The following is a 23,671-nucleotide window of genomic DNA, read 5'->3' as shown; positions in this document are numbered from 1 at the left end:
TCAAGAACAAACAAGGCTGTCCATCTTCTCTATATCTAGTCAATACAGTACTTGAAGTTCTAGCTAGAGCAAAGACAATTAAAAATCAAGGGAATACAAATTGGAATGGAAGAAGCCAAATTATCTTTATTTGTAGATAATTTGACAGTATACATAAATGACTCTAAAATTTCTACCAGGGAACTCCAACAGATAATAAACACTTTTACAAAGTGACTGGATACAATATCAACTGAAAAAAAATCAGTTGCCCTCCTATGTACAAATGACAAATAGACTGTGTGCCATGTTGCATTAATACCCATGAGAAGGGAAAGGGGAAGGGATCTGGGGCAGAAAGGAGATGGGGGAGGGGAGAAGAGGAGGAGAGAGAAAGGAAACTGCTATCAGGATATAATAGATGAGGGAAGAATAAAGAAAAAAGAAGAAATTCGGGAGACAACACCTTTCACAATGGCCTCAAATAATATAAAGTATCTTGTGGTGACTCTAGCCAAGTAAGTGAAAGACTTGAATGACAAAAACTTCAAGGATTTGAAGAAAGAAATTGAAGACGATATGAGTTGATGGAAAGATCTCCCATGCTCATGGACTGGTAGGATTAATAGAGTAAAAATGGCCATCTTGCCAAAAGCAATTTACAGATTCAATGAAATCCTCATCAAAATTCCAATACAATTCTTTATAGACCTTGTAAGGACAACTCTCAACTTCATATGGAAAAACAAAAAGTCTAGGATACCTAAAACAATCCAGAACTATAAAAGAACTGCTGGAGGTGTCACCATCCCTGGTCTCAAAGTACTATAGAACTTTAGTAGTAAAAGCCACATGCTATTGCCGTAAAACACAGATGGGTGAATAAATGAAATGGTATTGAAGACACAAACATAAGTTCATCCATCTATTGACAACTGATTTTTGATAAAGAAGCCAGAAATACACAATAAAAAAAAAAAGAAAATATCTTCAACAAATGGTGGTCATCTAATTGGATGTTTGCATGTAGAAGAATGCAGACGACCCTTATTACCCTGAACAAAACTCAAGTCCAAGTGGATCAAAACAGTGGATAAAACCAGATACACTGAATCTGATAGAAGACAAAGTGGTGAATAGCTTTAAACACATTGACACAAAAGATAACAGAACACCAATAGCACAGACACTTAGATCAACAATTAATAAATGGAACCTCATGAAACTGAAAAGCTTCATAAGTCAGATGACATCAAGCAGCAGCCTACAGAATGGGAAAATATCGTGGGAACTCATTCAGCCAATAGCCTATAAGCCCACTTAGGCATGGTCTCTTTTACTATAAATGCTGACATAAAACTCACCAGGCCTCTCCCCTCTCCTCCCCTCTCTCCCATCTCTCCCCCATGCCCCTCCCCCCTCTCTCTCCTCTTCCCCCCTTCCCCTCTCCCCCTCCCCTCCCCTCTTCTCCTCCTCCTCCTCCTCCTCCTTCCTCCTCCTCTCTCTCTCTGTCTCTCTCTCTCTGTCTCTCTTTCTCTCTCTCTCTGTCTCTCTCTCTCTCTGTGTCTCTCTCTCCCCCCCCCCCCGACAAGACAGCCTCCTCCGCTGGGCGGCCACCGGGAAATGACATTTTGTTCTTTGGCACTGGCCGGTTGCCCAGGGCAGGGAGGCGGCGGCTGGCAGGGAGGAGCCCCGAGCCGGCTCCGCTGCCGTCGCCGCCCGCCCTGCTGGCGCGGCCAAATTCGCGCCCTTCCTGGCTTGTATTCCCGGGCGGTCTCAGGCCTCTCTGGCCCCGTGAGAGTGCCCCGGCAGGCTCTGAACCCGGTATCCCGGGGTAGGGGGTGGGGACACCACGGCCGAGGCAGCCGGCTTCATTTGTGATCCGAGAGCCTGGTGCCAGCGAGACCTGGATTTTCCGATCTGGTTGGCTTGGGCCCCGTGGAGCCGGGTTGATACCGTACCTCATCTCCCAGCCCTAGGCCGTCGGATGCCCAGAACCTGTAGGCCGCACTGTGGAATTATTCTTAACCGAGAGGGTGCTGGGGGGACCCTGATGTGGCACCAAATGAAATAAACAAAGCTTCTCAGCCCACAGCCCCCCCCCACCAGCCAGGTCCCCTGGACTCCCACAGCCAAAGTTTCTCCCGGGGGCATACTGCCCCGGTGGGCTTTAGCACGCCACAAATAAACACGCCTTCTCAGCCTGCCAACACTTCTACCCTAGCCAGGCCCAGCCCCCGAGCAGTGCAGCCTCCCGAGTACAGAGTGCAGCCCCTGCCCGTCCTGGCCCAGCTACCCATGTCTACCCTGCTGGATCCCAAGTAGTGATGACCCCTTCCCAGATCTCCTATTCAGCCTCCCAAGGAGCCTATTATATCCCTGGACAGGGGCGTTCCGCATATGTTGTCCCAACAACAGTACCCTGTGCAGCCAAGGGCTCCAGGCTTCTATCCCGGTGCAAGCCCTACCGAGTTTGGGACCTACCTGGTGCCTATTATCCAGCCCAAGGTGTGCAGCAGTTTCCTGCTGGTGTGGCTCCTGCCCCAGTTCTGATGAACCAGCCGCCCCAGATTGCCCCTAAGAAGGACTGGAAAACTATCCGAATTCGAGAACCAAACCAAGCGTGGAAGGATAGCACAGAAGAGATCATGTCTGGGGCCCGCACTGCCTCCACACTTACTCCTCCCCAGATGGAAGGCGGCCTGGAGCCTCAGCCCAATGGGGAGTCGCCTTGGGTTGCTGTCATTATCCGGCCAGATAAGCAGCTATTGGGGGCAGCAGGACTGCCTGGCCCAGAACACAGCCCTGGCACAGAATCTCTGCCTTCATCACTTTCTCCAACCTCATCACCACCCCCAATTTTGGAGCCAGGGTCTGAGTCTAATCTTGGAGTCCTCTCTATTCCTGGGGACACTATGACAACGGGGATGATACAAATGTCTGTAGAAGAATCGCCCCTCATCTCTTGTGAAACTGGGGAGCCATATTGCCTCTCTCCAGAACCCACTCTTGCTGAACCCATACTGGAAGCAGAAGTGACCCTTAGCAAACCCATTCCAGAATCCGAGTTCTCTTCCAGTCCTCTCCCGGTTTCCGCGTCCCTGGCACTTCACAGGGCGGAAACCCATCCAAGGATCTGGGAACCAGAGGTGGAATCAAGCACAGAGCCAGCTTCTCCCCCCTCTTTTAGTTTGTGCATCTGAATCACCTGTGCCCATTGCTCCATCTGCCCAGCCTGAGGAACTGCTCAATGGAGCCCCCTCACCACCACCAGCTGTGGACCTAAGCTGTGACCCAGTCAGTGAGCCAGAGGAACAGGTCAAGGAGGTTTCATCCATGGCACCAGCCACCACTCTCTCTGCCACTCCATCTGTGGCTCCTTCAGATACTTCTCCTGCTCAGGAGGAAGAAGAAGAGGGCGGGGAGCTACGAGTGAGAAGGTAGCTGAGGAACTCCCCCTTGACGGCACTCCTGTCCCTGCCCAGTTGTCTCAAAAATTTAGAGGTGGCAGCAGCCACCCAAGTGGCAGCTCTGTGACAAAGAGGAGGCAGAAAATTAAAGAGCTAAATAAGAAGGAGGCTGTGGTGACCTTCTAGAGGCCTTCAATGAGGTGGACCAGCAGTACCAGAGGTAGAGAATCAGCCTCCCACAAGCATCAACCCAAGCCCAGAGTCTGAGGGCAGCACTGTGCCCCACAGCCTGAGGAAGCAGATGGAACCTGAGACTCTATGGAAGACAAAATCCACAATGCTGAGAACGTCCAGCCTAGGGAGCAGAAGTACAAGTACAAGTCAGATCAGTGGAAGCCTCTGAACCTTCAAAGAAAGAAGCGTTATGACAGGGAATTCCTGCTCGGCTCTCAATTCATCTTTGCCAGTATGCAGAAACCAGAAGGACTGCCCCATATCACCGATGTGGTACTGGACAAGGCCAATAAAACACCACTTCGGCAGCTGGATCCCTCCAGGCTACCTGGCATATACTGCAGCCCACATTTCACTCCATCTTTTGCCAACCTTGGCTGACCAACCCTCAACAACCATGGGCCCCCAAGGGGTGGGCCAGGTGGGGAGCTATCCCGAGGGTCGCAGTCACTCTCAGCAGGGCCCACGAAAGGAAACACACAAGATCATTTCCTCAGTCATAATGACTGAAGACATAAAACTGAGCAAAGCAGAGAAGGCTTGGAAACCCAGTTCAAAAGGACTGCAGCTGATAGATTGAGAGGAAGAGGATGCTGACGGAAGCAAAATCCAGAAACTGTTTCACAGGGTGTGCTCCATCCTGAACAAGCTGACACCCCAGATGTTCCAGCAGCTGATGGAGCAGGTGACACAGCTGGCCATTCACATGAGGAATACCTCAAAGGAGTTGTTGACATCATCATTGAGAAAGCCATTTCAGAGCCCAACTTCTCTGTGGCTTATGCCAACATGTGCCACTGCCTCATGGCACTGAAAGTGCCCACTGCAGAAAAGCCAACAGTGACTGTGAATTTTTGAAAACTGTTGTTAAATCAATGACAGGAGGAATTTGAGAAAGACAAAGATGATGATGTTTTTGAAAAAATAAAAAGAGATGGATGAAGCTGCTACAGCAGAAGAACGGGGTCGCCTGAAAGAAGAACTAGAAGAAGCCCGGGACATAGCTCAGCAATGCTATTTAGGGAATATCAAGTTCATTGGAGAGTTATTCAAGCTGAAGATGTTAACAGAAACAATAATGCATGATTGTGTGGTCAAACTACTTAAGAGCCATGATGAAGAGTCCCTGGAATGCCTCTGCCACCTCCTCACCACTATTGGCAAAGACCTGGACTTTGCAAAAGCCAAGCCTCGAATGAATCAGTAATTCAACCAAATGGAAAAAGTTATTAAAGAAAAGAAGACCTCATCTTGTATCTCTTTTATGCTGCAGGATGTACTGGATCTGCAGCAGAGCAATTGGGTGTCAGGGTCCCAAGACTGTTGATCAGATCCACAAGGAAGCTGAGATGGAAGAACACTGAGAACATATCAAAGTGCCGCAGCTCAAGGCCAAGGGCAGCAACAAGTGTCGGGGTATGGTGTGGGACAATTGTATTCTGACAATTATATTTTAAATAAACGCTGATTGGTCAGTAGCCAGGCATGAAGTATAGGCAGGACAACCAGACAGGAGGTAGAGGCAGGTCAATGAAAACAGGAGTATTCTGGGAAAAAGGAAGCTCTTTCTGCAGTAGTGAGCCCACCACAGAAGAAGCAAGAAGTGATTGCCTTGCTGAAAAAAATTCCAAGCCATGTGACTAGCATAGGCAAGAATAATGGGCTAATATAAGCTAATAAGAAGCCTGAGCTAATGGGCCAATCAGTTTATAGTTAATGTAGGCCTCTGTGTGATTTTTTTGGGACTTAACGACTGCGGGAACCAGGAGGACAGAAAACTCAGTCAACAGGGGTGGTCCTCCAGGCCCGCCCATCAGCCGTGGCCTTCCACTTGTGGGTGATCATGGCTGGAATACTGTCCCCATCAGCAAAGGCAGCCATCCCATTGACACCTCATGGCTCACCAAGATCACAAAACCTGGTTCCATTGATTCTAACAAGCAACTCTTTGCACCAGGAGAGCGCCTGAGTTGGGGCAAGGGCAGCAGTGGAGGCTCAGGGACCAAGCCCTCAGACACAGCATCAGAAGCCACTCGTCTAGCTAATAGTACCTTGAATCACTTTTCTGCTCTTCAACAAGCATTACCTACAGAAAACACAGATAACAGGCATGTTGTACAGAGGAGTAGCTTAAGCCGGGAACGAGGTGAGAAAGCTGGGGACGGGAAGACCGACTAGAGCGGAGTGAATGGGGAGGTGGCTGTGGGAACCGACTTGATTGTTCCAGAACACCAGCCACCAAGCAAAGTTTTAGCAAGGAAGTGGAGGAGCAGAGTAGAGCAGCCTTCCCAGCCCAAGGGACTGCACAAGGCAGCTAGCCTCACAGAGGATCATGGTCGGGATCCTGTAAAGCAGGAAGCCACTCTCCCACCAGTGAGCCCTCCAAAGGCTGCACTCTCTGAGGATGAGGTGGAGAAGAAATCCAAGGCCATGATTGAGGAATATCTCCATCTCAATGACATTTACACAATGGAATATTACTCAGATGTGAAAAAATGACATCATGAAATTTACAGGAAAGTAGAGAGAACAAGAAAAAAAATCATCCTTCATGAGGTAAGCCATACCCATTCAGTTATATGTGAACATTAGCTATTAAAGAAATGATAACCAACCTATAATTCTTAGCTACTGAGAGGTTAGAGGAATGTACTAGGGGGGCACATGGATCTCCTGGGAATAGGGAAATAGAATAGACTTAACGGTGGACTAAACATGGGGGGACAGAGAGGGGAGAATCAAGTAGGGAGAGGAGATACGGTTGAAAAGTGGATGTGGGGAGAGATGGCTGTGATTGAGGGGAAATGGAGGATGATATGGGAACCTAGTGCAGTGAAAATTTCCTACAATATATGAAAGTGATCCTAATCAGGTCTCCTGATAACAGGAGATAGAGTCTCATCTGGCCATTTCTTGTCACCATTTGAGGCTTCTGGTACCAGGACTGGGTTACATTCAACTAAGTTGTTAGCCAAGGGAGTCCTGTGGAAATATCCAAACAACCCAGGCTGTTGCTAAGACAATGGGTTGTTCCCTACAAGCTGACATCAGGGCCCTATTGCTGAGGACAATATCCACACAACTCACTGAACATGAAGTCAAGCTGGCACCTATATGGAGCCTTCACCCCTAAGTTCTAGTGTCTTTGGTATGGAAAAGTATTCTACAAGCCACCAAAGGAGAAATGTGGACACCAACCCAGCTACAAAATCTTTGTCTTACAATCTGTTCTACCTGCAAAATATGTGAGGGCAATAATGGCACAGAACTTGTGGGACTAGGCAACCAATATCTGATTTGACTTAAGGGCTCATTCTACGAGAAGGAACCCATACCTGATAGACTTGGGTAACCAAGAGCCAGAGACTAGACAGCCCAGTGACCTAGGGTAAAACAAAACACTACTGGTCTAAAAAAATAATAATCAACAAAATGACTCCTAATGATTTTCTGCTGTACTCACAGATTTGTGCCTTATTCAGTCATCACTGGAAAAGCTTCCTCCTGCAGCAGATGGGAACAGATACAAAGACAACAGCCAGACCTTGCATTGAGAGAGAGTCTCATCAAAACCATCCCCTCAGAGCTCAGGGAACCTTACAGAAGAGGAAGCAAGAAAAATGTAAGAGCCAAAAGGATGGAAGACACCAGGAGAGCAAGGGCCTTTGAATCAACTAAGCAAGGCTCACTTGAATTCACAGAGACTGAAACAGCAAGCGCCTGGGTCTGCACCAGATCCTCTATGTATATAGCATAGTTTTCAGATTAGTCTTTTTATGGGGCTCATGAGTGTATAAATGAGTGAGTCTCTGATTCTTGAGCTTTCTCTTGGGCTCTTTTCCTTCTATTTAGTTGCCTGGTCCATCCTCAATATAATAGTTTTTGCTTATCTTATTATATTTTATTTGTTGTGTTTAAAAAAGGATCACCAACTTAAGGACTAACTTAATTATATGACAGAATAGATTTACAATTGATCCACTCTGAAAAAAAAGATTAGTTGTGAAGATGTTGTTAAAAATGGAACTTGTGTAGTCTAGACACATGCAGTAAGAAGTGCCTGATAGAAAAGTCACCCCCTTTCAGCAACATCCATATGTAATCAACAGCACCAATGACACCTGTTCTTCTGTAGCTGTAGACCGCCTTGGCGGGTTACTCATTCTAGGGGTTGTAACCCGCCTGGCAGTTCAATAATTCCAGGGTCCCGGAGAGGTGCTATCTGGAAGATATGAGCGGAGAGAGGGGAAGAAGGCCATGCTAGGTTTGTCAGAGCCTCCCTTTATTAGAGAAAGGGTTACAGCTTATATAGAATAAGGAATCTCGGGGGGGGGGGGGGCAGGGCACAGGGGCCTGAGCTCTTGCCACGTGGTTCACCTTGGTCACGTAGGCCAGGAGGTTACAAAAGGTCAGGTCACGATTCCTCGGCCAGGAAGTCACAAGTTGACAAACCTAGTTCTCTAGATAGTTGGAGTGTGGGGCGGGTTCCGCTAACAGATAGCTCTCTATTAACAGATAATTGGGCGTGGGGTAGGCTCTGCCAATAGAACAGTTCTCAATACAATCGGGGGTGTGGGGTTCTCTGCAGACTCCCCAGGGCGATGGTTCCTGTAATAATTTTGGGGGGGAAACGGCTCCTAACATGTAGCCTGCACTGAAATAGATCATAGCACCATGGGTACTTGTTGACAGCAGATAACTGACTGTAACTGGGTGACAGCTGTATAGCTTGGTCTTTTGTGGGACCCCTAACAGTGGGACCAGGACCTGTCCTGATGCATGAGTTGGCTCTTTGGAACCTATCCCTTGCTCAGGCTTAAAGCAAGGGGGAGGAGCTTGGTCCTGCTTCAACAAACCATGCTTTGTTCACTCCCATGGAAGGCTTTACCCCTTCTGAATGGAGACTGAGTGAGTGGATTGAAGAAGGATAAATGGGAGGTGAGGAGAGGGAACAAGAGGAGAGGAGGGAAGGGGAACAGTGATTGGTATGTAAAATAAATAAAATTTTAAAAAAGAAATATTTTAAATATTTTTATCTCTCTGTCTATGTGTATGTGTAAAGATACATTCATGTTGCTGTAGAGACTAGAGGTTAAAATCCAATATCTTGCTCTGCATTTTATTTTCAGAAAGGGTCTCTCACCGAAACTCACTGTTTTAGACAGGCTGGCTGGCTGGCAAGCTCTAGGGATCCTTATTTCTCTTTATAACTGAGTCATTTCCCAGCTCCTCAGAGTAGTTTCTGTAACCACACAGAACTCTCTCTTTTGTTGTCGTCCTATAATGTTAAATGGAGAGATGGCTTCATTACTAAGAGCACCTGCTGCTCTGGTAGACCACCCAGGTTAAGTTCCCAGAACTCACATTGCAGCTCACAATCACTTGGATCCAAGAGATCCAATATCCTCTTCTGGCTTCTACAGGTACTGCAAGCATGCGGTAATCATATATACATGCACATGCAGGCCAAACAATCATACACATATTTTCTTTTAGTTTTAAAAGAAATACTTGGCAGCTTGCTTCTTGAGATTTGCTGGCTCTGCCCTTTCCCTACTTTTACACTTTTTTCCCTATTTCTCTTCTCTCTTGTCCCTTCTCTGCTTAGTTCTCAACCTATTCCCAAGGATTCTGCTCCCAAGTAAGTACCATGGCAGTCTGGATCTATAGTTACTGTTGGCATTCAGGCATATCTGGCCTGCCCCTTGGAGACCAGGCAGTGTGTCACCCCTGCACTTGCATGTCCAGTATGCAGACAGTACCTTGGCCTGCTGTATGGTCTCTGTGCACATGTGCTGAGCCTATCCCTTTAAAAGGTGGAATACTGTCTGCTTTCCCTCTTTTTCATCTTTTCTCTCACACTCTCTCTTTCTCTCATCATTCTCTCGCTCTCTCTCTCTCTTCCCATGAGACCACACTGAGCCTCTTTCTCTCTCTGCTCTCCTCCTCCCTTCCCCAATAAAATCCTGTACCCAAGTAAGTACTGTCTACCTGGTGTCTCTCTCTCACTCACCAGGGGGTCTCTTGGCTTCAACCTGCCAAGGCTGCAGCCCACTGTTTTTAAAATTATAACAGTTACTAGGCTCAGCTGTTCATGCCTGTCCCTTCTGACTTCACTGCATGTCCTGCACCCCAAACTAACTAAGGAAAGCTCCTTTGACTTCAGCTGGATTTTCATGCTCGTGTGCATTGTTTTCTGAGAAGCATCTGCTGGGGATTTTAGGGTTGACTTCTGAGTCTTACGTCACCTGGTGGTTTATCTTCCTATCTGGGTATTGTTGTCTAGTTCTCTTCTAAATACTATCCACAAGTTTGGGACTTTACTAACTGTTTGGTTTAATCTTTTAAAAAGCCACTCTGCCAATGCAGATTAGACCAAATTAAAATGCCCGTGTTTAATAAATGTGACACTCTTGAGTGGACTGAGACAGCATGGTGGGTGAAGGAGCCCATGCAAACCCAAAACCACGTGTTCCTTTTTCCAAAGTGAGCCTAAATAGACTGTGGGAATAGTTCTGACCCCCCCCCGGGGAGGGGCCAGTGCTTGACAGGCTGGGAGTTGATTAAAATCATCCTTAAAGTGTCCTCTATCTTCTTCCACAAACCCATAAGAACCCACATCCAGGTTGAGGATTCAGAGTTCATTATAAAAGTAATGACTTGACCAAAATTTTCTAAGTGAAAGTGAGATTTCCCTTGTAGAATGGGTGGGGGTTCATGTGAGTTGGTGGAAGAACACAGAGAGCACTTTAAGGATGATTTTAGCCTTTCTAGCAGCAGGGGGACTCAGCCTCTCAGAGAGAGGAGATACCCTCCCTTTGCCAATGGCCTTTTTTATTATTCTCCAAACTGCACCTTTAGCAAGTTGATTTCCATATACCCAAAACATCCTAACTAAGCTTCCAAAGGGACAATGCCAAATATAAATTCTTGATTAAAAAAATATCACAGTGTGCCAGATTTGTCTGGCAGAATACAAGATTAACTCAAAAAAAAATCAATAGCCCTGCTTTACACAGATAATAAATGGGCTGAGAAAGAAATCAAAGAAACATCACCCTTCACAATAGCCACAAATAGCATAAAATATCTCAGAGTAACTCTATCCAAACAAGTGGAAGACTTGTATGATAAGAACTTTAAATCTTTGAAAAAAGAAATTGAAGAAGACACCAGAAAGTGGAAAGATGTCCCATGTTCTTGGGTACATAGAATTACCATAGTAAAAATGACAATCTTACCAAAAGCACTCTGCAGATTCAGTGCAATCCTTCATCAAAATCCTAGCAAAAATTCTTCACAGACCTCAAAAAAAATGGTACTCAACTTCATATGCAAAAGCAAAAAACCCAAGATAGCCAAAACAATACTGTACAATAAAAGAACTTCTGGAGGCATCACAATCTGACTTCAAACTCTAATACAGAGCTATAGTACTGAAAACAGACTGGTATTGGCATAAAAGCAGACAGGAGGACCAATGGAAAAGAATCGTAGACCCAATTAATTCACACACCGACAAGCACCTGATTTTTGACAAAGAAGCAAAAAAATATAAAATGGAAAAAAAGAAAACATATTTAACAAATGATGCTGGCATAACTGGATATCAACATGTAGAAGAATGAAAATAGACCCATATCTATCACCATGAACAAAACTCAAGTCCAAATGGATTAAAGACCTCAACACAAAGCCAGCCACACTGAACATCAAAAAAGAGAAAGTGGGAAATACACTTGAATGCATTGGCACAGGAGACCACTTCCTAAATATAACCCCAGTAGCACAGACACTGAGAGAAACAATTAATAAATGGAACCTCCTGAAACTGAAAAGCTTCTGTAAAGCAAAGAACATGGTCAACAAGACAAAACGACAACCTATAGAATGGGAAAAGACCTTCACTAACCCCACATCACACAGAGGTCTGATCTCCAAAATATAAAAAGAACTCAAGAAATTGGTCATCAAAAGAACAAATGACCTAATTAAAAAATGGAGTACAGACCTAAACAGAGAACTCTCAGAGGAAGTATCTAAAATGGCTGAAAGACACTTGAAGAAATGTTCAACATCTTTAGTCATCAAAGAAATGCAAATCAAAACAACTCTGAGATTCCTTCTTACACCTGTAAGAATAGACAAGACCAAAAACACTGATGACAACTTATGCTGGAGAGGATGTGGGGTAAAGGGAACACTTCTGTGTTGCTGGTGGAAGTGCAAGCTGGTACAACCACTTTGGATATCTGTATGGCAATTTCTCAGAAAATTAGAAAACAACCTTTTTCAAGACCCAGTGATACCACTTTTGAGTATATATCCAAAGGATTCTCAATCATACCACAAGGACATGTGCTCAACTATGTTCATAGCAGTATTGTTTGTCATAGCCAGAACGTGGAAACAACCTAAATGCCTCTCAATGAAGAATGAATAAGGAAAACGTGGTTCATTTACACAATGAAGTACTACTCTGCAGAAAAAAATAATGACATCTTGAAATTTACAGGCAAATGGATGGAGCTAGAAAGCATCATTTTGAGTGAGATAACCCAGACCCAGAAAGACAAATATCATATGTACTCACTCACAAGTGGTTTTTAAACATAAAGCAAAGAAAACCAGCCTACAAATCACAATCCCAGACAACCTAGACAACAATGAGGACCCTAAGAGAGATATATGTGGATCTAATCTACATGGGAAATAGAAAAAGACAAGATCTCCTGAGTAAATTGGGAGCACATGGACCATGGGAAAGGGTTGATGGGGAGGGGAGAAGCAGGGTCAGGAGCAGAGAAAAATGTATAGCTTAATAAAATCAATAAAAAAAAAGAAAAAAAAGAAATATCACATGTGCCAAATTTTTCCCAACCAAGTCTTTTTAGGCTCTGTACCCTTAGGAAACTCCAGACATGATTTACATATGTTGAACAAAAGGTGCAGAAGACAAAGGGCAGATTAAGGCTACCCATGGTCATTCTGGAGCCAGCTACAGCTGTGTAGGGAGAACTCCTTCACTCTGGGACAATCACAAGGCAGAGCAATCCTGGAGACAAAGATCCAGGATTGTTGTGATCTAGGATGTAAAGGTCATAGAACAATCAAACACTGCAACAGCCTAGGACAAGAAGTGAGAAAGTGACCGATGAGGAAGGCAGGCCATTCAAAGCATCTGTGAGTCAATGCTCTAAGCACTAGACAGGCATGCTACACAGACATTGTCCCCATTAGGAGCATACACCCTTCAGAAAACTTTACCAACAAATAAAAATTGTCATCTTTAAACTCACAAAAACTTAACCCCTTTGAACTCTCTTGACACAATTATCCATCCCTCCTCTCTTCCTGGATGAGGCAACTTTTCCCCACTACTGCTATTACTCACTGATTCTTGAGCTTGACTCCCAATTCTGAATCTATTGCCATCTTTATTTAGTGTGAGTAAGCCACACACTGGATCACTCATGAAGCCTCCTCACAACTCGGGGTCTTATTCCTGAACCTGGGTCTCAGCTCTCCTCTGAAGGATCCTCCACACTGTTGAACTCTGAGCTCACTAAAAGCTTACAACAGCTTCCATCATGTTTCTTGGCACACTGTGGGTATTCAAAGAAAAATAACACACAACCCAACTCAGGTTTCTTTTCCAAGGGACCAAACTAAATTGCCAAAGCCAAACCCTTATTTCCTTCATAACAGACCTCTCCCCAAACCCTCAGCACCAAAACCACTGAAAGGGAGGAAGAGAACATGCTACGAATGACTGATGTCCCAGGACATCCTCCAATATCTAGTGCTGGCCAAAAGCTCAGTTACCTAATTTCCCTCACCCTTTCTCAAAAAAAAAAAAAAAAAAAAAAAAAAACAGATTCCTGAAGTTGAATGCAGATTCCCAGGATTTAATCAAAGAGAAGAACCTACATACAGTTAGACAGTAGTGCAAAAATATGCTCAGTACTCAGCACTGCCTTGTGTGATAGTCTCTGGCCACTCTGAATGAACAGACTTTTCACTGCGATGAGAGCACTTCAGCATTGTCCTCAAACCATCATGGAGTAGGTTTATTTCTTTGCCATGTAAATTCTGTGTGCATACTACTGTGAGAATTACAGAAATTATGAGAAAAAAAGATGGGAATGAGCTTTGAGGAGGACAGTAATCTAAAGACAGAGTTTGCCTTTTAGATAACTAAAAGAAATCAGAGCCTTAGGAGTCGTGGGTATTGTCCCCAAAATGGTGTCTGCTGGCCTAGTTTTTTTATACCTGTTTAAATAGAGCTAATGCCAGAGAATATGAAGAAAGAGGCTAGGAGATGCTTTTCCTACACATACTGGTCCCTGAAAGAGGCTAGAAGATGCTTTTCCTACACATACTGGTGTCTGAAAGAGGCTAGGAGATGCTTTTCCTACACATACTGGTCCCTGAAAGAGGCTAGGAGATGTTTTTCCTACACACACTGGTCCCTGAAAGAGGCTAGGAGATGTTTTTCCTACACACACTGGTCCCTGAAAGAGGCTAGGAGATGCTTTTCCTACACATACTGGTCCCTGAAAGAAGCTAGGAGATGTTTTTCCTACACACACTGGTCCCTGAAAGAGGCTAGGAGATGTTTTTCCTACACATACTGGTGTCTGAAAGAGGCTAGGAGATGCTTTTCCTACACACACTGGTCCCTAAAAGAGGCTAGGAGATGCTTTTCCTACACACACTGGTCCCTGAAAGAGGCTAGGAGATGCTTTTCCTACACACACTGGTCCCTGAAAGAGGCTAGGAGATGCTTTTCCTACACATACTGGTGTCTGAAAGAGGCTAGGAGAGGCTTTTCCTACACACACTGGTCCCTGAAAGAGGCTAGGAGATGCTTTTCCTACACACACTGGTCCCTGAAAGAGGCTAGGAGATGCTTTTCCTACACATACTGGTGTCTGAAAGAGGCTAGGAGATGCTTTTCCTACACACACTGGTCCCTGAAAGAGGCTAGGAGATGCTTTTCCTACACACACTGGTCCCTGAAAGAGGCTAGGAGATGCTTTTCCTACACACACTGGTCCCTGAAAGAGGCTAGGAGATGCTTTTCCTACACACACTGGTCCCTGAAAGAGGCTAGGAGATGCTTTTCCTACACACACTGGTCCCTGAAAGAGGCTAGGAGATGCTTTTCCTACACACACTGGTCCCTGAAAGAGGCTAGGAGATGCTTTTCCTACACACACTGGTCCCTGAAAGAGGCTAGGAGATGCTTTTCCTACACATACTGGTGTCTGAAAGAGGCTAGGAGATGCTTTTCCTACACACACTGGTCCCTGAAAGAGGCTAGGAGATGCTTTTCCTACACACACTGGTCCCTGAAAGAGGCTAGGAGATGCTTTTCCTACACACACTGGTCCCTGAAAGAGGCTAGGAGATGCTTTTCCTACACATACTGGTGTCTGAAAGAGGCTAGGAGATGCTTTTCCTACACACACTGGTCCCTGAAAGAGGCTAGGAGATGCTTTTCCTACGCACACTGGTCTCTGAAAGGTTTTTACAGCCCAAAACGCCTCTCTGAAGATGCAATAATCCAAATCAGACCAAATCAAACCGAATTAGATAAAGCCCAGGTTTAATGAATGCCATTGCTCCCAGGTGGCCGGGGAAGGGAGACCAGGAAGAGCACTGCTGGTTCCAGGGGGTCATGCAAAGATGAGGATGACCACCTGCTGTGGATCAATGGTTTGTACCCTGTCCATTGTATTTTAATAAAATGCTGATTGGTCAGTAGCCAGGCAGGAAGTAGAGGCAGGACAACCAGGCAGGCAGTAGAGACAGGGTGACAAGAACAGGAGAATTCTGGGAAGAGGAAAGCTTGGTCTGTAGTCATGGCCCAGCCACAGAAGAAGTAAGATATGACTGCCTCACTGAGTAAGGTACTGAGCCAAGTGGCTAGCATAGAAAAGAATAATGGGCTAATATAAGTTATGAGAGTTAATAAGAAGTCTGAGTTAATGGGCCAATTAGTTTATAACTAATATAGACCTCTGTGTGATTTCTTTGGGACTTAACAATTGTAGGAACAGGGCAGGACAGAAGCCCCAACAACCACCAAAGTCTAATAAACCAGAAGCAAACTTTATTCCAGAGACCAAATTCCAGAAAAAAAATAAAAAATAAAAATAAAAAAATCTTCATGGGGCCCAAGAAACTTATCAGCTAGCTGAGACCATAGCCAGAGATGGATTTTGTAAAGCTGTGGCAAAGGCCAGTTTCTGAGCCCACTTTCTTATAGTAAGGTGCACCAAGCAATAGGTCTGAACAAAGGAATTTTTACAATCTAGAGGTAAAACTCAGATACAAATTGTCTTACTTTACAATCTCCATTAGCAGAGTTTTTCAATTAAACTAGTGTTTGTACTTAATCTATTGTCTTTCCTGGTACTTCCAGGTGGCATTTACTGAAGCCCTGTGCTCTCCCCTTTGATGCTGCCAGTTTCACATAGCAGCGATAATGAGCAACCCAGAGGTCATGTATCTATCTCCTAAAAGTTGACTTAGCTCATATCTGTAGGCTAGCTCTCAGTTTGCAGAGAGCTTGTAAACAGAGCTATGGGTTGTAAAGTGGAGTAACCAACTGTTGATAGTTAATCCCTAAGCTACTGAGAAAGCTACTGACAGTCTGTTCTCATTCTCCTAGGCTTACAACTTTATACTTCTTTATTTCTACATTTTTATTTCTGGAATCTACATTTGTATATTCTTATTCTTGGACCCTTCAGCCATGTGTTTGTTCTCTGGGGGGGGCAATTTAAATACCCTGTGGGAGTGGTCTTGAGCCTCTCTGGGGTGGGGTCACTGTTTGGTGGGCTTTCTGGGAAGTGGAGTCTAGACTGAGGCAACTCCAAGGGGAGGGGGATTGGAATGGAACTTTCTACCCAAACATTTTAGACTTCTTGGATATATGGATGCAAACCCTTTTGTGTAGAGGATGGCCTCCACGTCTTGAAAAGGTATCTTAAGACCTAGAAGAAACAGAGCATGCATAAGGCTAGAAAAACTTGTTCTTAGCCCAAAATTAAAATGGAAGTGTGCGAGAGCTGAAGCTGGTGTGTGAGGGAGGTTAAGACCACCAATAAGGCATGTGTTCAGAACACTTCGTGGAAAGACATGCTGTCAATCCTGGGAGAGCTTCAGCACTTAAGTCTCAAACGATCCTGGCTCAACAAGAGGGTACCGGGAGACCTGGAAAGGTTTAGCTCCCACACTAGGGATGTCAAGACCAGAAGGAGCCGGAGAAGACTTTGGAAAAGTCCACTTGTTCTACAGTGTGGAGGAGTCAGAAGCTCAGGGAGGGTAGTGGTTTTCCAAAAAGATCCAGGAAGCAAACAGCAGAGCCACAAGAACACGTGCCCTCTTAGTCACTAAGTAGAAATGCTTTTAAAGTGTCATTCACAGACACAGACAGGTGAGCCTCTCATTTGGCAGGAAGCTTGCCATGGATATGACATAATCCATGATAGGAAAGTCTTCTAAGTGTCCCCTACACAAAATTAGGAAATATTGTAAGATCCATAGTACAGGGCAGTTCTGTAGGGTTCAGAATCATGAAAAGCTCTAGCAGACAGCATGTCTCACCCAGATGTTTACTCTTAACAAGGCTTTTTTTGTTGTTACACTCCTGACCGTTTTTGAAAATTGGGTAATGAGTCTTAAATATAAAAACTATCTTCCCATTTTAGCTCTGAACTTTTATAAATGCTTAGAGCTTTGAGCTTGAAAAGAATGGGGAGACAGGCAGGTAGCCTGAGCTTGACCCTGTAAGTACTTCTGGAGAGTGTCAAAGCCATGATACCTCATGACGGCTCTGAAGGCCTCCCAGATGCTGTGTAGAAAAACAAGCCTTGTTTAATACAGTTAGCCCAGCAGAAGTATTCCAGAATGTTACATACAACTTTTTGTAGAGAATAAACAGAGAAAAAAAAAGGAGTCAGGACTCAGTCCTTCAACTGGCAGGGACAGCTCCTGGCTGAGATGCCAAGACACACACGCTGCACTGTGTCTCGCCGGGACTTATTTGGTCTCTTGACAGCAGGCAGAAAGCAACAAGTGCTCTGTCTGGACTCTGTCTTCCTGATCCTAACCTGTGCTCATAACAATATCTGCCTCCCGCCTCAGATCCCAGCCAAACACAAACTCATGAGTGCTCCCAGGCTCAGCTGCTCTGGCTTCTATGAAGCATCAGCCTGAAATCTGGAACATGTGCTAAGTTGGAGGTGCTCAGGTTTGGGGGCACACAGGAGAGGCATGGAGTTACTCGAGGCTGAGACTCCAGGTGGCAGAACCAGCAGGAACCTTAGCTTTTGCCCAGGAAATGACCTTTCCCTTCAGGAGGGGTTCTTCTCCCCAACCCTACCTCAGACATACCAACCAGATACATCATTCTTATTAGACAATAATTTATAACATAATTAACAGCTTTGGACTTCCTCTTTCTCAAGAAATGGCATAATTTATCCCAGATACACATGGTTTGTACTTAAGGAAATATTCATCAAGTTTTGGGTAATGTAAAAAGGAGAGGTGAAGTGAGGTTAAAAAAAATTTTTTTAAAAAACTCTTTTTTTTAAATATTTATTTATTTATTGTGTGTGTGCAGGCCAGAAGAGGGCACCAGACCTCATTACAGATGGTTGTGAGCCACCATGTGGTTGCCGAGAATTGAACTCAGGACCTTTGGAAGAGCAGGCAATGCTCTTAACCACTGAGCCATCTCTCCAGCCCAAAAGCAAAAGTGAATGTCCCTAACAGAATGCTGTATTTGCAGGGTTTGCAGGGTATTCCTATAGAAGCTGCATCTCTTCAGTGGGAGTCAGTATCCATGGTGGCCATCCTGTCAACTGAAATATTAGTAGAGAAAAAAATCAAAATTCAGTTTTTTTCTCTGGAAAATCAGCCACTTACAGGACAAGGGGTTGAGGTTCTGTCTACGTGAAGCACTTGTTGTTATTGGTTCCCTTAATGTAAAGGGCAGTTTATCCAGCTCTGTGTTCCAAACTGAAAACAATCAAGCCCCTGGGTGACAGGAGACAGAGAACTGAACTGAAGTAGTCTGATTGATGTTGATGGATGTAAATGGGCCTTGGAACACACAGCTGTAAATGAGATGCCGCCATCAAATCCCTCCCCTCAGAGCTCAGGGAACTCTGCAGAAGAGGAGGCAGAAAGAGTGTAAAAACCAGAGGGGACTGAAAACACCAGGAGAACAAGGCCCTCAAAAACAGTTGAGTAAAGCTCATCGGAACTCACAGAGACTGAAGCAGCAATCACAGGGCCTCCATGATTCTGCCCCAGGTTCCCTGCATACACACTACAGTTTTCAGTTTAGTACTTTACTGGAGCGCCTGAAGGGGTGAACAATGGGTCTCTGATTCTTGTGCCTGCTCCTAGGACTGTTTTATTTTTCTGTTGGTTTTTCTTGACCAAGTTTTTATCTTAATGATGTTTCGTTTTATTTTGTTCTGTTGTTATCTCTTAGAAGCCTGTTCTTTTTTAATAAGAGATAGAAAGGGAGTGGATTCAGATGAGAAAAGAGGTGGGAACAAACTGGAAGGGGTAGGGAGAGAGGAAGCAGTATTCAGATTATATTGTATGAGAAAAGACTATGTTTAATAAAGGATAAAAATTAAAATAAAGGTAATTTTAAAATCGGGGGTAGGGGAATGAAGAACAAAGTTTAACAGGGCAGTGGACTGTAACAGAGAGGAGGGCCAGAGGAGACTACAGGTCTAAGGAAAGTGCTCAGAGAAACTCAGATAAAGGGGCTGCTTCATGGTTCAGAGAGCCCTGAGCACAGGGGATGCTACAAACAATCAAGTAGATCAAACAGCATTATTCATCAGCAGGAAGAAACGTCAGTGATTATTGATCACAAGGGCAGAAACTTCTGAGACCTGGCAGAGGTTGATTTGGAAGCTGGATTTCTCCAGCAGGAAGAGGGGCAGGTCTGTTTATTGTGTATTAACCATAAGTGCGGTGGAAAGAGAGCAATGGCTCAGCATGTAAGAGTGCTGACCATTCTTCCAGAGGAGCCAAATCCAGTTCCCAGCACCTCTACAGTGGCTCACAACCACTGTGTATAACTCCAGTTCCAGGAGATCAGACTCCCTTTTCTGGCCTCTGCAGACTCCTGCACACACTGGGTGCACATACAAAGACCCAGCCACATACATATTTTTTTAAAAAAGTATTTTTAAAGCCAGCCCTCTCTATCTGTAGGTTTAGCATCTGAGAATTCAACTAACTGAGGATCTAAAAATGTCTCCCAAAATTGTACTTATACCACACAAAGTTTTATATATATCTCTACATGTTACATAACTACTATTGCTATACCATTCACATTGCTTTAGGTGTTATATGTAATCTACAGGTGACTTAAAGTATGTGAAGGCTATTTTAGGTTTTATGAAGAAACTCTACCATTTTATATAAATGTTGTAAGCATTTGCAGATGTTGGCACCCTGGTGATCATTGGCTGATTCCCTACAGATACTTAGGAGTGAGTGTAGTGGATAAAGCCAGAAGAACTAGAGATTTCCTTCACTGTCCCCGCACTTAGAACACAGGCTATTACATGTTCTATGACATAAAGTAAACAAGACCTAGCAAGAGTTTTATGCTTCCAGTCAATGACACAACTTAAGGAAAGGCATCATGTCTCCACTTCTCCCTTATACCCTCACCTGCCCATTCAATTTCTTCTCTTTCCCAGTCTGTTGGTTATGGGTAAATTGACCTCTCTACAACCTTTCCATTGTCCTTAAGTCTCAGATGACGGTGGAATTCCACATGGGAGTGTCAGAGTACCAGAGGAAGCCAGGGCTTGCAGCCAATCGCAGCATTTCAGGTCTCTGGGTTCCTAGAATCTCATAAACAGGCTCAGTTACTTCCAACGAGCCTCTCTGACAATTCCTCTTTGCCTCTAACCCAACAAAGCCTCGGGCGCACACATGAATTATCCAAATTATCATAAAGAAACTGGCTTTCTGTGCACCTTGTCCTCACCGCCTGAGCTTGGTTTGGCTCCTTTACAACTAGATCCAGTTATCCAGAGCAGAGAACGGGACGTGACTGGGATGACATTTCCTTAATTATGTGTGTGTGAGTGGGTGGGGATGCCTTATGCATGTGTTTGTCTGTGAGCGTGTTTGCCCACCCATGAATTAGAAGCTAGAGACCCACATAGGATAGCTTCTATTTCTCTCCACTTGTGGAAGCCATCTGTTGAAAAGCACAAACATTCTCTTCCAAGCTACATGCTCCCTGTATCCTCACATGCCCTCTGAAACTGGTCTTGAGACCCCTACCTAAGCTACATGGATGGGCCAAAGTCTGCCCTCAGGCCTCTTCCCCAGGAAACAGCGGAGACTCAGCACTTTTAAAAATATATGTGAAGAGGCCAACAAGATAGTTCCAGAGGTAAAGTGTCTTGCCACCCACAATGTAAGCCTGAAGAGCTGAGTTTGGTCCCTAGAATCCATGTAAAGGTGGAAGGAGAGAACTGATTTCATAAAAATTGTCCTCTAACCTTGACACACAGGCAGAGATAGAAAACGAGAAAAAAAGAGAGAGGATTGGTAATGACAATAATTTTTTTTAATATGTACTTTCTGTTCTGAATTAAAGAAGCTTCTGTGACCTGCATCTTCAGGTTTCTCTAGCCCATCCCACTAGGAGGAAGGTTTTCCAACTATATTCACAGGACAAACCCCACAGACAGTCCAACAAGAGTGCATTGGAAAAGCAGATATGGAGGCTAGAGAAGGGCCTCAGTGACTAAGAGCACTTCCTATTCTTGCAAAGGATCTGAATTCCCTATAACTCCAGTTGTTATAATTCTGCTGGCATTCCCTGTCACCTGGGTACCCTGTCCCTTTAAGAGACAAGCTTCACCCACCCCAAATCTCCCCCTTCCCACCTAGGGAAGCTGATCCCATGCCTCCTCTTCTGTCTCTCTGTCTTCTGAAGAGGCAGCCACTGCCTCTCCCTTCCCCCTTATCTTCCTCTCTCTCTCTCTGTCTCTCTCTTTGTCTCTCTCTGTCTCTCTCTCTGTCTCTCTCTCTCTCTTCCTTCCACAATCCTCTTACCCTTATATCCTTCCCAACACCCATTAAATAAACTCTATACCCAAGCTCTCTCTGCATGAGGTATCTGTCTGTCTCCCACCCGCCAGGGACCCGCCAGGGACCCGCCAGGGACCCGCCAGGGACCCGCCAGGGTCGTGCATCATAAATCTTTCATTGGGGCCTTGAACTCAGCAGGTTCTCCACTGCAGCTGAGGACTGCTAGGAATTCTGTAGCCTTTAACCCTTCTATATGGTCACTTTTTCAACTCAAAATCACTAGAATTCAACACCCAACATCGACACTAACAGTAGGTTCCTCCCACACATCTGGTGATGCCTCCCTGAGTGTGCAATCACTTGGTGGTGGTTACCATATGTAAAAAGACCCAGTACTGGTCAACCACTTTCCTATTGAGCTTAAAGTCCCTCGCTCAGGCCCCCGACTCCATGTGACAATGTAGGGGTCTGGTTTGGGCCCACCCATTCTCACAGTCATGGGACCTTATAAGTGACCACCCAAGACCATCTTGAGCCACTGTCAATGCTGAGCCTCTGGAGTTCAGTCTCTGGACTTCTTCCCTCACTCATGAAAACTATGCCTCCCCGCTCAGATATCAAGCATTACCACCTATGGTCAGCTTACATTCTGGCAGTGATCATTAGTTGGGAATGCAGCCTCTCTTCTCTATGTCTTCCTGTCTGCCTTTTGTTCAAGGTGCAGAGCCCTGTCTATGCCACAGCTGCACCGTGGGTGGACCTGGACCTGCTACCAGACCACTCCCCAACTCTCCATTCACTGGGACAATTGATAAGATATCCTTCTCCCAGACAGCTTTCACTGACAGTCACCTCCAGCACTTCCATGAGCAAGGTTCTCGGGCTTTGCCCTAGCACTGCATGCATTCATTCATTCATTCATTCATTCATTCATTCATTCATTTTCAGTACATTCGTGTTTTGGCCCAGGGCCCCAAGCACCACCTGAATGGTGGTTACCTTCATTTCTCGGATCTATGGTTCCTTTTCGGGATACAGTTCCCCTCTCAGCCTGGTGCCTCTTTAGCAACTGCCTTTTCTCAGGCCCCCATTATCTTGTGGACAAATGGATAATGGCCTGAGCCAGTCATTTATCCTTTCTGCCTCACCTGCGGGAAACAAAATAACAAAACCATATTCATTTCTAACTTCTACCAGCAAACAGTTAAATGTAAAGAGATACACCACATGAGCAACCATGACTGCCCCCATTTTGTTTGAGCTTAAGAAAGGGAGGAGCCACAGACTCATAAGGTATGGCCTCTAGCTAAACAGTGTGGACAGCAGGTTCGTCACGCAATCTGCTTTAAGCTCGTCAACAGTTACTTTTATGCTGTTACATATGGTGTGTTTGCATGATGGTTTACATTGGCAGGGCCAATGAGGCACCCATTAGATGCAGAGCTCTGTTTATTGTTTCTTATTACAAACTAAGAAGGCAATAAATCACAAATATTTTAAATTGGCATGTACTTTTAAATCTCTTAGAACATACTGCGTTTGTGATCCAACCCTGCTTTAAAATACATTAAGCTGTTCTCCACTATTGTCAATTCTGCCATTAAGTTTCTATTGCAAACAACATTTTGTCCTTCACAAATAATAAGCCCTTCTCATCTAGTAAGTTAAAAATTAGTACAGTCAAGCTCTCCAGGCAAAGCCTATGCTGTAGTTATAATTCATCTATACCCGATAAACAGCCCTCAAGTACTCAGAGATCTGGGGAATGTGGCATTTAAATTTAAAAAGCTTTTTATAACAGAGAGACAGGTTGGCTCCCTAGCAGCACAAACCCATTTCCTCCAAAGAAGACAGAAGACTGATGAGCACTAAACAATGTCTATCTGCAATTTGCTTCATCAAGTGGAAAATTTGCCTTTCATCTAAACTCCTGAAGTGATGGA

The 23,671-nt window shown here is 44.8% G+C and overlaps 1 pseudogene; it reads left to right on the top strand.

Moving 5' to 3' along the window:
• Window positions 1-2,192: 2,192 nt before the first annotated feature.
• Window positions 2,193-6,122, top strand: LOC142844188 (eukaryotic translation initiation factor 4 gamma 1 pseudogene; annotated as a pseudogene).
• The last annotated feature ends 17,549 nt before the right edge of the window (window positions 6,123-23,671 follow it).

This window comes from Microtus pennsylvanicus, chromosome 2, assembly GCF_037038515.1.
Source record: "Microtus pennsylvanicus isolate mMicPen1 chromosome 2, mMicPen1.hap1, whole genome shotgun sequence".
NCBI lineage: Eukaryota > Metazoa > Chordata > Mammalia > Rodentia > Cricetidae > Microtus > Microtus pennsylvanicus.
The sequence above is the reverse complement of the archived record's forward strand: the minus strand, read 5'-3'. Positions and strand labels throughout refer to the sequence as shown.